The sequence below is a fragment of the Sinohyriopsis cumingii genome, chromosome 1 (genome assembly GCF_028554795.1).
Source record: "Sinohyriopsis cumingii isolate HCF-2022 chromosome 1, ASM2855479v2, whole genome shotgun sequence".
Classification (NCBI taxonomy): Eukaryota; Metazoa; Mollusca; class Bivalvia; order Unionida; family Unionidae; genus Sinohyriopsis; species Sinohyriopsis cumingii.
In genome coordinates, this window is record NC_142961.1 from 22,477,168 (window position 1) to 22,489,370 (window position 12,203).

Genomic DNA, 12,203 nt, shown 5'->3' on the forward strand with positions numbered 1-12,203 from the left:
TAATTGATTTTTTATGCATAAATTAATCACATCACGCAATATCATAAGCACAACCGTATTACCTTTCACATAGAATGGCTTCGTACACAAACAATAAATAAAGGATTTTTATTTGCATATTTCAGCTGCATGGCTCACCATCAGAGAGGCCTTTCCCGGCGGTGAACTTAAGGGCTGTGCTTTCCACTGGTCTCATGCCGTGTGGCGACACGTTCAGTCTATGGGATTGGCTGAAACGTACATGTGACGAGAAGGCCTTCACTCCTTCGTGCGTCAAGTGCTGGCCCTTCAGTTCCTGCCCAGCGCTCACATACATCAAGCAGTGCAGATGCAGAGGCGTAGCTATGATATTTTGTGCCCGGGGACGAACTATAAAATTGGCGCCCCAGCCCCCTCCCCGTTTAATCACATTTTTGAATATTACCCTTGTTTACTTATTATAATGTAACGTTGTAAGCCTCATTTTGGCGCCCCTGTACCTTGGCGCCCGGGGACATATGTACCCCCTGCCCCCCCCCCCTCAGCTACGCCTCTGTGCAGATGCTACAAATGAAGGCTACAACCGATGCTATAAGGACCCTTATCCCAGTGTTTCCAGCTGAGGCCTGGTCAGTATATCGCCAGAAAGTACGAACGAACAAAGACGTTGAAGGTAAGCAAAGCAAACATAAAACATATCAGTATAAAGACATGAGTCAATTAATATGCATGACATAATTCTCAGTATCATATTAATATTTATACATGTTGATGTATACTTTTTTTATTACGTTTACAATTCAATTGTTCGTTATCTTTTTTACATTTTCAGGCTGGCACCATCGTCTAAATTCAAGGGCAGTATGCTTGGGACTATGCTTCTACCAGCCAGTGCCACTGATGCGGAGGGAGGCCGATCTGGCGCGCCTAGCCGTCCAATGTAACGATCCAGGACGTGAGAGACGAAGCTACAGATTTTAAAAATCATTAAATACACTTTGGGACCAGTACATACAGCACGAGATCAAAACCCCTAAGGTTTTTTTTTTCCCCGTTGGCGAGCTGTATGGTCTCAGAGTGTACGTATAAACACTGTAGCAACAACATTACTATACCCCTCTGTTATTCTAGGGTTGCATCCTATTTACAGGTTACTGCATTTGTATGGAAAAATATGAACGAATTTTTCGGATGGAATACTGCACAAACTTGGGAGTGCAGTATATCCATCCGACAAAAAAAGTTCATATTTTCCCATACTAATGCAGTAACCTTTTTTTTATATGCTCATTTTCTTATTCTACCTAAGGCTTAATTATATAAACAAAATACATTACAAGAAACAAAGTAAATGAATGTATGCCATATTCCAAACTAAATGCACAAGCGCAGATTCATCATTTCACAACAACAACATTATTAATGCGCACATAACTCCGCCCAGATAAATCTGAACTTGTTGCGCGCTAGACCTAAGTTTCGAAAGAAAATGGCGTTTTTGTCTACTTCATATTGAAATTTGGAGTAATATTGTGAATGAATGCGCATTGCAACAAGTTTTCCATTTCATCTGGAATGAATAGGTTTTGGTATTTATGCCGATTCTACGAAACTTCATGAATATAGACTGGATTCATCTATGCAAATCGTACGTGAAATACATCGGATTGAAGCAGCGCGGGAGAAGCGTGTTGACATCTGCAAGTGTGTTTGTTCTGTCATTGACTATTTGAAATCATAATCTGGGAAATGTATGAAGTCTTTCAATTGCAATTATCAAAAAGACGCTATTGAATTTGATGTTTATTTCATTTTGAGTGCAGTAAGGAGGATGTAATTGCATTTGGAATATAGTAGAAATTACAGTACAATTTAAAAATGTGTAATCAAGCTTGAGAACTCATGGCATGGCTCACGTAATTCGGATTTGCAGAAGTAAGAAAGTACATTTTCAGGAAATGCAGGATGTAAAACTGTAAGTATATTTTTATGCCATTCTTATTACCAGCTAAAGGAGACAGTTTATGCCTTGTAATTTGCATGTTATTTGTAGGTACCCAGGAATTTTATGAAATATGGCGTGTATCGCCAAAATCCGAAACATTGTATCAAAAGAGTTAACGTGGAATGTAGCAAAGCAGCTGGTATGTGTCAGTCCACGAAACATCTGCTTTAGTTCATTCAGAAACAAATTTAATCAACCAAAACGTAAAGCGTCTGTTACACGAGTGTACATGATTTGTTTACAAAGTAGTTTCTAATACACTATTGGGCACTCGTGTCCTGCGCGTGTGCAATATCGTAAAATACTGAACGATTCTGAGAATGTAAAGTTAACGGTGAAAAAATGAGCATATAATAAATCGTAATATTAACGTCAGCAGCCACTGTGTGCAATTTTGTTAAGTTTTTTGGTTGAAAAGTGAATATCTGTGTATGCATGTTTTTATAGTTCGGTGATTATTTGTTGCTGTTATTGTATAATTGTTTACTATATTTTGCTGTTATATTTATTTGACAGTCATTATGAGGAATTTTGTTGTAGTATTTGATATTAGATTTTAATATTCATTTATTAGCAATAATGCTTGTTCTTATTAACAAATTTATAAATCTGAAATGGCAGTAGCGTTTGTCTTTTGTTACTTATGCTAGTTAGACATGATATCTTTTCTTCTTTTCCTCTTTCTAACCCATCATAAAAAATTGTGTTGTTCATTTATAAGTAGTTAAGGGGGCCACCATAGGGACAATGGGACTTACCATTAAAAACACCCCTGGGCCACTATAGGGAATATGTAAATTTAACATGGGAAAAATTGCTGGGCCACTATAGGGACAAGGGAATTTAACATGGGAATAGATTTTGGGCTTGTTTAGGGACAAGGGGAATTTAACATGGGAGAAAAAAAAACTACTTTAGGGACAAGGGGAATTTAACATGGGATTTTTTTTAAAAAAAATTTTAAAAAAGGGTAGGCCATTGAAAGTGTATCTCTTTTCGAGATCTATGAGTGGCCCTGAAAAGGGCCTTTGGGTTTCGTCTTCTTCTTTTAATTTCTTCTATTTCTCCACCAGCTTCTTATTTTCTGTCCTACACTTATTCTCTTCTTTTCTTTCTTTTCTTCCTCCTTTTTCTTCTTTTTCTCTTCATTCTGCTTCTCCTCCTCTTCTTTCTTCCTCTTCTCATTTTCTTCTTCTTTTTCAATTTTTTCGTTCCATTCTCTCATCCTTATCCTTTCTACTTCATTCTCCTTCTCCTCCTTTATTTCTTTCATCAGAGCACTGATCATGTCCTTTACTTTTCTTAAATTGTTGATCCCTATCTTCACTCGATGGGGACTATAAGAATAGTGATCCTCGTTTAGCCTCACTAACATTTGCTCCATCATACCCAAATTGTCCAGGACGTCTTGCAATGTTTTCATTTTATCAAGTTGGTTTGAAGCCATCTTCTTTTTTATTCTCTGTAGAATGGTTTGAACGACGAATACTGTGGGTTCTTATACGAAAAGCGCGGACGTGATGGAAAACATCCCCCTAAAGCCCAAAAGTTATATTACCTAGATTATCACTTAAAACGTGCGGACGTGAAGGAAAACATCCCCTACTTTTCTCATTTCATACGATCTACTATCCACTTACCTGAAGCAACAATAAACAAACCCAAAATCTACTATCCACACACGCAAAGCATTAAAATCAAACCCCAAATTTACTATCCACACAAACATACGTGATCACTTACAAAGCCCAATAATCTACTATCCACACAAACGTACGTCAGCTCTTTCAAACACATACACTCACACCACATAAGAGTCAGTGTTTATATTCACACTACTCTACATACACACATTGGCAAATGGATTACTATTTCTTTTCTAGAGATTGGGGTAGCCCTGAAAAGGGCTGTTTGTTTTTGAACTCAAGTGACACCTGGTTAATGATGGCACCTTCCAGGCCTGGCATCACACACACATCTACTTCCCCAGTCTCCTTTTACTTTTTTTCTTGAGAGCGCAGAGGGAGGATGATTGGCTTCAGCACCCCAATCCTCTGTCTCTGGTATCTTGTAAGCCATTCTCTCTCCTATTTGCTTTTCCTCCTCTTCCCTCTGTCTTCTCTCCTCCTCTTCCTTCTTTATTCTTCCCTCTTCTACTATGGCCTCCGCTGCCAGTTCATTTAACAGGCGCCTGACATATTCCAGATGTATCTGGAGTTCAAGAAGTTTGCTTATTCTGGTATTCATTTTCTTGTTAACGAATGAACAGGGTAGCTAGACTGCCAAGCGATTTTCAATTTATAGTGAAAGCGCAGACGTGATGGAAAACGTCCCCCTGAAACAAAATTGATCTTACCTAGATCATAACCAAACAACGCGCGGACCTAAAAGAAACACTCACTCACTTTTTTGTACTGCCCATCACTATTCTAAAAAAATTTATTAAACAAATAATATACTATTCACATACGCAAAGCAATCCAATCAAACCCCAAATCTACTCTCCCCACACCTCAAACAGCAAAAAACATGATCTTAATCTACTATCCACACAAACGTACGTGAGCACTTACAAACACACAATCATATACACAAACACATACACTCACATTATAAAAAAGAGTCAGTGTATATATTCACACTACTCTACATACACACATTGGCAAATCGATTGTTATTTCTTTTCTAGAGTATTGGGTAGCCCTGAAAAGGGCTGTTTTTTTGTTTGCTATGGCAATCTTTTAGTTTCTAAGAATGCGACGTCCTCTGAGGATAGACTTTCTGACGATAGGTCTGCTTCTTCGGAAAGAGAAGAAGAACTCTTTGGTGTCGATACGAAAATCGACAAAGCCTCTGTCAGGTTCAGGTTGCTGCTGCTGCTGTTGTTGCTGCTGTTGTTGCTGTCTCTGAAGTCTGTACTTCTCTGTCCATTCTTCTTTCTCCCTGTTCACTTCTTATGCTGAAGAGCTCTTCTATCAGGTCTTCAGTGACTTTTAACATTCTCACATTCTCTATCTCTTCTGGCTTCGGTATCAGACTGTGTCTGACCCTATGCAAATTCACGTAGGCTTCGTTTAGCTTAGCTAGGTTGGAGCACATCTTCGTAGGAGGATGAGTCGACAATGGATAGTTAGACTGGAAACTACCCCGGTTCTTAAAATCAAAGCGCGGACGTGAAGGAAAACATCCCTCTACGGTTTTCAAGCCGCAACGTTCAATGAGTGTCATGAGAGGGATAGAGAGAAGTCAAAGAGCATGAATCAACGTTCTTATAGCCAAACAAAAGACAAAGGCATTTGTTTTTTCAAAACACAACATTTTTTATTCAAAATCACTTAACACTAACAAACAACTCTAACATTTTTAACAATAATCCAACAATATAACATCAAACATTTTTTTTTCAATTTACACATTATTTTGGACAGGGTTGGCAACGTTGTGAATGAAATTGTGATTTCCACTTTTGGAAGTCATTAGGCCATTGATGGACACTACGTTTCCTAGCTAGAGACAAAAGATAAGCATAATGGTCACAAAACCATTGATCTACTTTCACATCATTTCTAGAAGAAGAACGAGGATCAAAATGAGTCACTAAATGTTCTAAGGAATAGCCCAGGCTGCGATGATGCAGAAAATACACACAATATTGTCCACACACCAAGGAATCTGTGCCTTGTAATTTCACATTATTGAATCGGGTGGTCTGAGCATTTCTTCTCATAAAGTCAATGATATCGTCTTCCAAAGGAGGCAATCCGTACGAATCGAAATATTCCACACATCCTTCTTGAGGAAAGTAGACGGCTACCCAGTGGGTTCCTGGGAGATGACTGTCGTCCGTGTTGATCACATAAGCTAGATGGTCTTGAGGTTTGCGATGAGGGAGTTCACCTTTAGCACAGACGACAGGATTCCAAGAAGCCGTATACGAACTGTGGTTCAAAAGGTAATAAAGTTCCCAGGTATCCATGTTTTGTTTTTTTCTTCTTCACAGGTAATAATAAGTCATCAATTCGATCCTGACTTTTTGCTTGAAAATGTCTGACAAATAACCGTTTCTTCGTTTCGTCTCCTCGCTCTGATTCAGGAGAGCTTCGATACGACCGATCTCTTGAGTGGTTAATGGTGGACAAGAATGTTCACGCAAGTCTTTATGCCACTGATGCAACACGACTTCGTCCGAGATGAGACTCCAAGCTTCGTCCAGATACTCGTCTAATTTTTCTTCTTGACTCAGCATCAGACATTTATCGTGTTGAATTTGACTGGGATGATCGTTTTGACATCCATAACACTCTTTTTTGATCAATTCCGTCATTTTTTCCACCAAGTGTTTGGCAAAACAGGAGACTAAATGCGTTTCTTGTTCTGGCCATCTTGACTTCATCAAAACTTCATCGTCTTTGTCTTGAGATGCTTTTTCCACGGTCTCCTCACATTTCATCTCCAAAGTTTCTCCACTAGGTAAAGAGGGATAACAGTCTTCCATAGCTTCTAATAGTCTAGAATGACTTCTCTCAAACTGTTGATTTCTATGGTATTATCGAATTCTGCATACAGGATGACGTTCACTGTCTCGTCCAGTGGCTTTGCAAACTGAAGTTCCACACGAATCTGGCCGGATTTTATAGGGTGGAAATGTCCCTCGTCGCTGCCTTGGTCTGGAGTGAAATCAAAAGCCCACAAAGCATAGCCTCCTGCGTAATCCTCGTACGTAATGCCGTGACTGGTGTTGGTCCCTAATTGTCCGGTGGCTTCGTACAGGGACAAGTACGATCTCAAGTAATTCATCTTTGTGTCACCAAAGTCAGGTTCGAAAGGACGGGTACACAAGGTCTTGCCATCGCGACTGACTTCGATTTTCTTCACGTCGAAGTGTTGAAAGTAGAAAGGATTTTCAGCGAAGGCTCCGTTGAAGGCTGAATTCAAGACCATACCAAGGATTAAACGCTTGGGTAACTGTCCTTGAAACAGATGATCTTCGATCATGGAATGATGGTTACGGGGAATGGTGAACGTTTTCACTTCCACGCGTCGGATGGAATACTTGGCGGTCGTTCTGCTCAACGTTTGACTGATGTCGTTTCCCACTTTAGGTAACACTTCCACGCGTCGTACGTAGAGTTTGGCCTCCTCGATTTTGCTTTTGGCAGAACTATCAGCCAACAAATGGAAAGCGGCACTGCTACGATTCAGTCTCAAGCGAACATTTACCGCGTTCAGCAAATATTTCTCTTGAAACCACATGTCCAAATGCAAACGATCCATCAGTTCTAAACTCTTCTTATTTAAGATTTTGCTTCGTCTTTCCACAAAGCCGTCGTTGCTTTTATTTAATGTGTTAAACTCCTTCGCTTCGTCAGGTTCCCATAGCACACTGGCATTGAGATGAGTATTCTTGGCATCTATTCCGTACGTCAAGAGATTTTCCAGGTAGGCACGGTAAGGGTAAGTATCCATGCTGCTGCTGACCAGTTTGTTATTCAAGTACAAGTCCAATGAGCTGAACAAGGAATGCATGAAATTGTTGACGGGAGCTATATTCTCAGTGTCTTCTACTCCACTATCATCCTTATCTAGAACTTTGACTTTCAAGTACAAGTAACTGCTGTTCAGATCGATGTAATCTTCGGGCTGTCCCTTGATTTCAAACTCGATGGGAGCGGAATCTGTCAATGAGGAGACGGGGTGAAATTCCACCCATTGGGATTCTTGCATCGTCATCATCGTAGGTGGCATGGCAATCAGATCCAGTTCCGGCTTGGAACAAGCGCATGACTCTCGGTGCATCATTTTTTTTTCTGTGTCTCAATAATCGAAAACGTCTAAGTCTCGAACGGTTCTTCTTTTCTTTGCCTTTCTAGCTTTAGACGTGTGAAGTCTGGTGAAAGGGTGTTTTCTTCGTCGTCTCTTTCTGCCTTGTCCTTGCTGAATGCTTGACTCGGTAGCGTGCAGGGCATTTATAGGTGTGTCTCGTCGGCTAAAAAGGTCTTTACCCGTTTGTAGCAAGACATTTTTGCCTGCCCTCATGAAGGCTTCTTTTGGGTTTTGTTTGTCGATGATGACATTTTGGAGAAATTCTTTGCCTTGTGTCAGTGCCGCATCTTTCAAGGCGTGCAATTCGCGTGTCACCATCGGTTTCAACACCGGAGCCACCGAACGAAAGGCCGATTTTAGCATATCTCCTAAACCGTGTCCTCGCTGTCGAGCAACCCCTCGGTACACTGGATACATGACTTACGAATCGTGAGAGAACCGTTTTCTAAAATGGAGTTTCACCGTGACTTTTCCTTTGGTGAATGAAATATTTTGTCCCAAATCTCCTTTTATAGCAATGTTGACCGTGTCCGAATTCGACTTGCTGACAGGCAAATAATGAGGATGTACAAATTCGCGGTGAATGTGGTAAGTGTTTCCACCTTCCTCGTCAGTGACCGTGGCAGAATTTACTTTGAAAGGAATGACACGCAGTAACGGCACGGAGGTGTGTCCAACCACGTTGTACTCCACCACATCGGAGTACACAAAGATCAAATTCAGTCCCTGGTTCAGTTCTACCGGGAAACGAAAATACCTCGCAAAATTCCCGTTGTTGTCAATCTCTGCTTTCTCAATCTTTTTGGAGTGCTTATCCGTGACCAAATTGAGGTCTCCACCCAAAATGTCATACAATTCTGGGCAAAATTTAATACGTATACTTTTTTCCTCACTTTCAAATTTGATGAGTAGACGGTGAGACAGTTTGTGGTACTCAATGGTGACACGTTTTTTTAGTCCGGTCAGAACTTTGTCAAATGCTGCATAGAATTTGTCAGCGATGACCTCCACCAGATGTTGACCACTAAAATAATGGTCTGAGTTAATTTTAAAGTGATAAACTTAAAAAGGAGGAGATGTGTCACTGCTCCTGCGGGGTATTGGGATCTTGGGAAGTGATTTATGTTGAGAAGTGGTCATCATGGTTTGCTGCACTGTTGGGTCCAGAATTTCGACGTCAAAAGTGTTTTGAGTTTCAGTGATGTTTTTGATTTGTGTTGGATGAATCATTTCTACCAAAGCAACTTCCCAATGGGCTTCGTGATCTAATGGGATGGGCTGAGGTAATTTGGCCGTGTAACAGCACAACGTGTTGTGGGGAAACACCTCCATGGAACTGTCACTGGATAAGGTTAAGTAAAATTGGTTTTGGTGACTCATAATTCCAGAGTTCTGTGGCTGTCCGAGGGGTTACTGGACGTCAGAGGCGTAACTCCGCCCAAAATGGGGTTCTGGTTGTGGTTGTTGTTGGAGTGGTGACTGACACTGGCACTGGACACAAGGTTCCCGTGGTTCCCGTTCGAGGAGAATTTCAGGGAGGGATTGGGAAGCAGGTAACCGATGCAACTGCTCAATAAAATGGTCCACAGTTGTTTGTCTCCTTGTTGCAAACTCAAATTGGCGGTGGCTGCCCCGATGACACAATACACCACGAAGATTTGGCAGAAAAAGACGATTTGCGTTTTAGGCACACGTTCTCCGCACCACACCCACAAAGGTTGTTTTTGTAAATCTTGCAGAGAAGAACTAGGTGAAGGAGTGGTCGACGTAGCTGCGTCTGTGTGAAAGGGCATGATGGTCACTTTTTTATGATCGATGACTTGCGAAGCGTCGATCCAAGAATCAAAATTGGGTGGATATCCTTTGCAACGTACTTTGACTTCTTTGACACGTCGTTTGCCCACTTTACGGGTTCTGCGTTCGAGAATGCTTTCGATGTCGTACACGTCGTCTTCTTTTTTGGTGACACGTTGTAACTCGGGCAAATAAAACGTTCCTTTGAGCACTTCTCCGTTCATGTCTTCCAATTTATAGACGGCAGGATGACGACCATGCACTCGTCCAGTGACACGAAACAATTCGGTCGTCCAGTTAGGTAAGTAACCTTTGTCGAAAGAGCGTTTGGTTTTGCCAATGCGCACCCAATCTCCTACGGTCAACTCTCCACTTTTCTTGGGGACAGCCCTCGTCGGGGAAGTACCAAACAGGCGCTCAAACACCAACACTTCGTTGTCGGGAGTCACTTCTTGCGGGGCACGTCCAATGCTTCGATGGTAAGATTGGTTGTACGTTTGCACCAGGTGCGGTAAGATGTCGATGTACTTCAGAGTGTGGTGATGCGTAAAATATTTCCACATGCGTTCTTTCAAAGTGCGTTGAAAACGTTCCACGATGCTGGCTTTGGTTTCGGGATTCTCGGTGGTAAAAAAATGAATGTCACGTTTCTTTAATTCTTTTTGGAAAGCTTGGTTCAGAAATTCGGTGCCTTTGTCCGTTTGTCATCGAAGAGGGTGACGACCGCTTTGTTTCAACACTCGTTGCAGGGCTCGCAATAATTCGCTGCTCGATTTGGAAGTCAAGGGTACGACCCAGGCAAATTTGGAAAAGACGTCGATGACACAAAATAAATATTTGTAGCCACGATTGTAGCTGGCCAAATGAGAGACATCGGCTAAATCGGCTTGCCATTGATGATCGATGCCTTCCACTCGGGTGCGACTTCTGGAAAACTTGCGTCGAATGGGTCTGTGTAAAGTGTAGGTAGCTTGTTCTTGTAACCATCGTCGCACTTGAGGTAAACGGAGACTTTTCAGTCGCGTTTTGGCAGCACGATACAATTTTTGAACTCCTGCGTAACCTGCAGGATGCGAGGGATCGTAGTAAATGCTGGCTAAGACTTTTTCCATTTTTTGTGTTTGTTTGTGTGTTGATAAGTTACCCACTCTTTGGTGATGCTACTTTGAGTGGGACGAAAGGGTGGTTTAGAAACGGATTTACGTGTCCGATGGGCTACGGGAGTAGAAGTCGAAGGTAGTGATGGTGGAGGTGGCAATGGAATGGCTTTGGTCTTCTTTTCTTTTTTCACTTCTGGCTTCCCTTCTTTCTTTTTCACTTCTGTCGAAGGAGGAGTGGACATCATCTTTTTAACCCAAGCTTTCATTTCTTCTCGTTGGGGTGTGGGGGACGGGGTCAACAAGGATGCTGAACTCTTACTTGAAATGGATGCTGCTGACGGTGTTTGAAACACTTCTCGCATCTCTTCTTCCTCAGGTCTTCGTGGGGTAGCATCTCTGGTGACCCCTGGGGATGGTAGTAGTGGTGGTGGTGGTGGTAGTGATGATGGTGCTGGACTTTTCATTAAGGTCTTAAAATCTTTCAGAGTGGGTAGAGCTGTTTCGTCTAAAGCTTTCTGGTGAAAGAGTTGCAGTCGTTGCAAGAGTTGACCGTACTTTTGCGATTTTTCTGTTTCGGACAAATCTTGGCGATCCATCAAGGACTGCAATTCGTGTTGTAACTGGGACATCTCGCTCAAATTGGGATTGGGAGGTAAATGCGGGGTGCGTTGTTCTTGCCAACGATGGTGTTCCATCCATCGTTTGTAAGGCACTAAAGCTAGTTTTCGTCCTTCCATGGGGTTGTCAGGGGTTGATTCTGAGATCTTGGGACTTCAGAGGGCCTTTTTTTATCTTGCTCCCACCAGTCCTCCCAACATGGTTCCCAAGACTCCTTTCAGTAAGGGGCCTAACAAGAGGGGTAAAATGCCTCCACGTTGGACCAACATCTTCTTCTTTTGACGAATGGGAATTTTCTTTTGAACCATTTGGCGAAGAACGTGACGATGTTTGCCTAAGCATTGTTTCTGGTGTTTGGACAAAGGGATCGTGCCTTTCAAGACGTTCAAACAGCATTCGCACACGGTATCGATGACCTCTTTGGAGGCTGATTGAATGAGTTTTTTTCGTAGAGGTGGAGAAGCTTTGGACAGGACAGATAACATGTCCCCATGTTTGACTAAACGAGGAGGCAGTCCTTTTCTTTTCTTTCCTTGGGACTGTTTAGAAGAGGGATGTTTTCTGGAGGGTGACATCTTTGAGTCTTCAGCACCAAAAACACTGATACCCCCGACTTGGTTACAGGCCTATTTTATACTGGAACACGTCGCCACTGATTGTCTTTACGTCGTATCAACTTCAGGACAGGCATGACATGTCGTGCAGGTGTACACAACGGACTAAATCGAGCCAGTTCTTGCTTGGACAAATCCAGTAAACTTTGTAACATGCCCGATCTTTCTTGAACTTTGATTTTGGGAGCAGGTACTTTGTGAGCAGCAGCCACTGTCACTAAATTGGAGGGTCCTGCAACTGAGGAAGTTCTTGGGGTCATCAACGGAGAA

The 12,203-nt window shown here is 42.0% G+C and overlaps 1 long non-coding RNA gene across 1 annotated transcript; it reads left to right on the forward strand.

The window, feature by feature from the left end:
* The first annotated feature begins 438 nt into the window (after positions 1 to 438).
* On the forward strand, positions 439 to 1,072 carry LOC149806544 (uncharacterized). Its single transcript, XR_016424378.1, has 2 exons — positions 439 to 652; positions 812 to 1,072. It is a non-coding gene; the product is annotated as an uncharacterized LOC149806544 (long non-coding RNA).
* The last annotated feature ends 11,131 nt before the right edge of the window (positions 1,073 to 12,203 follow it).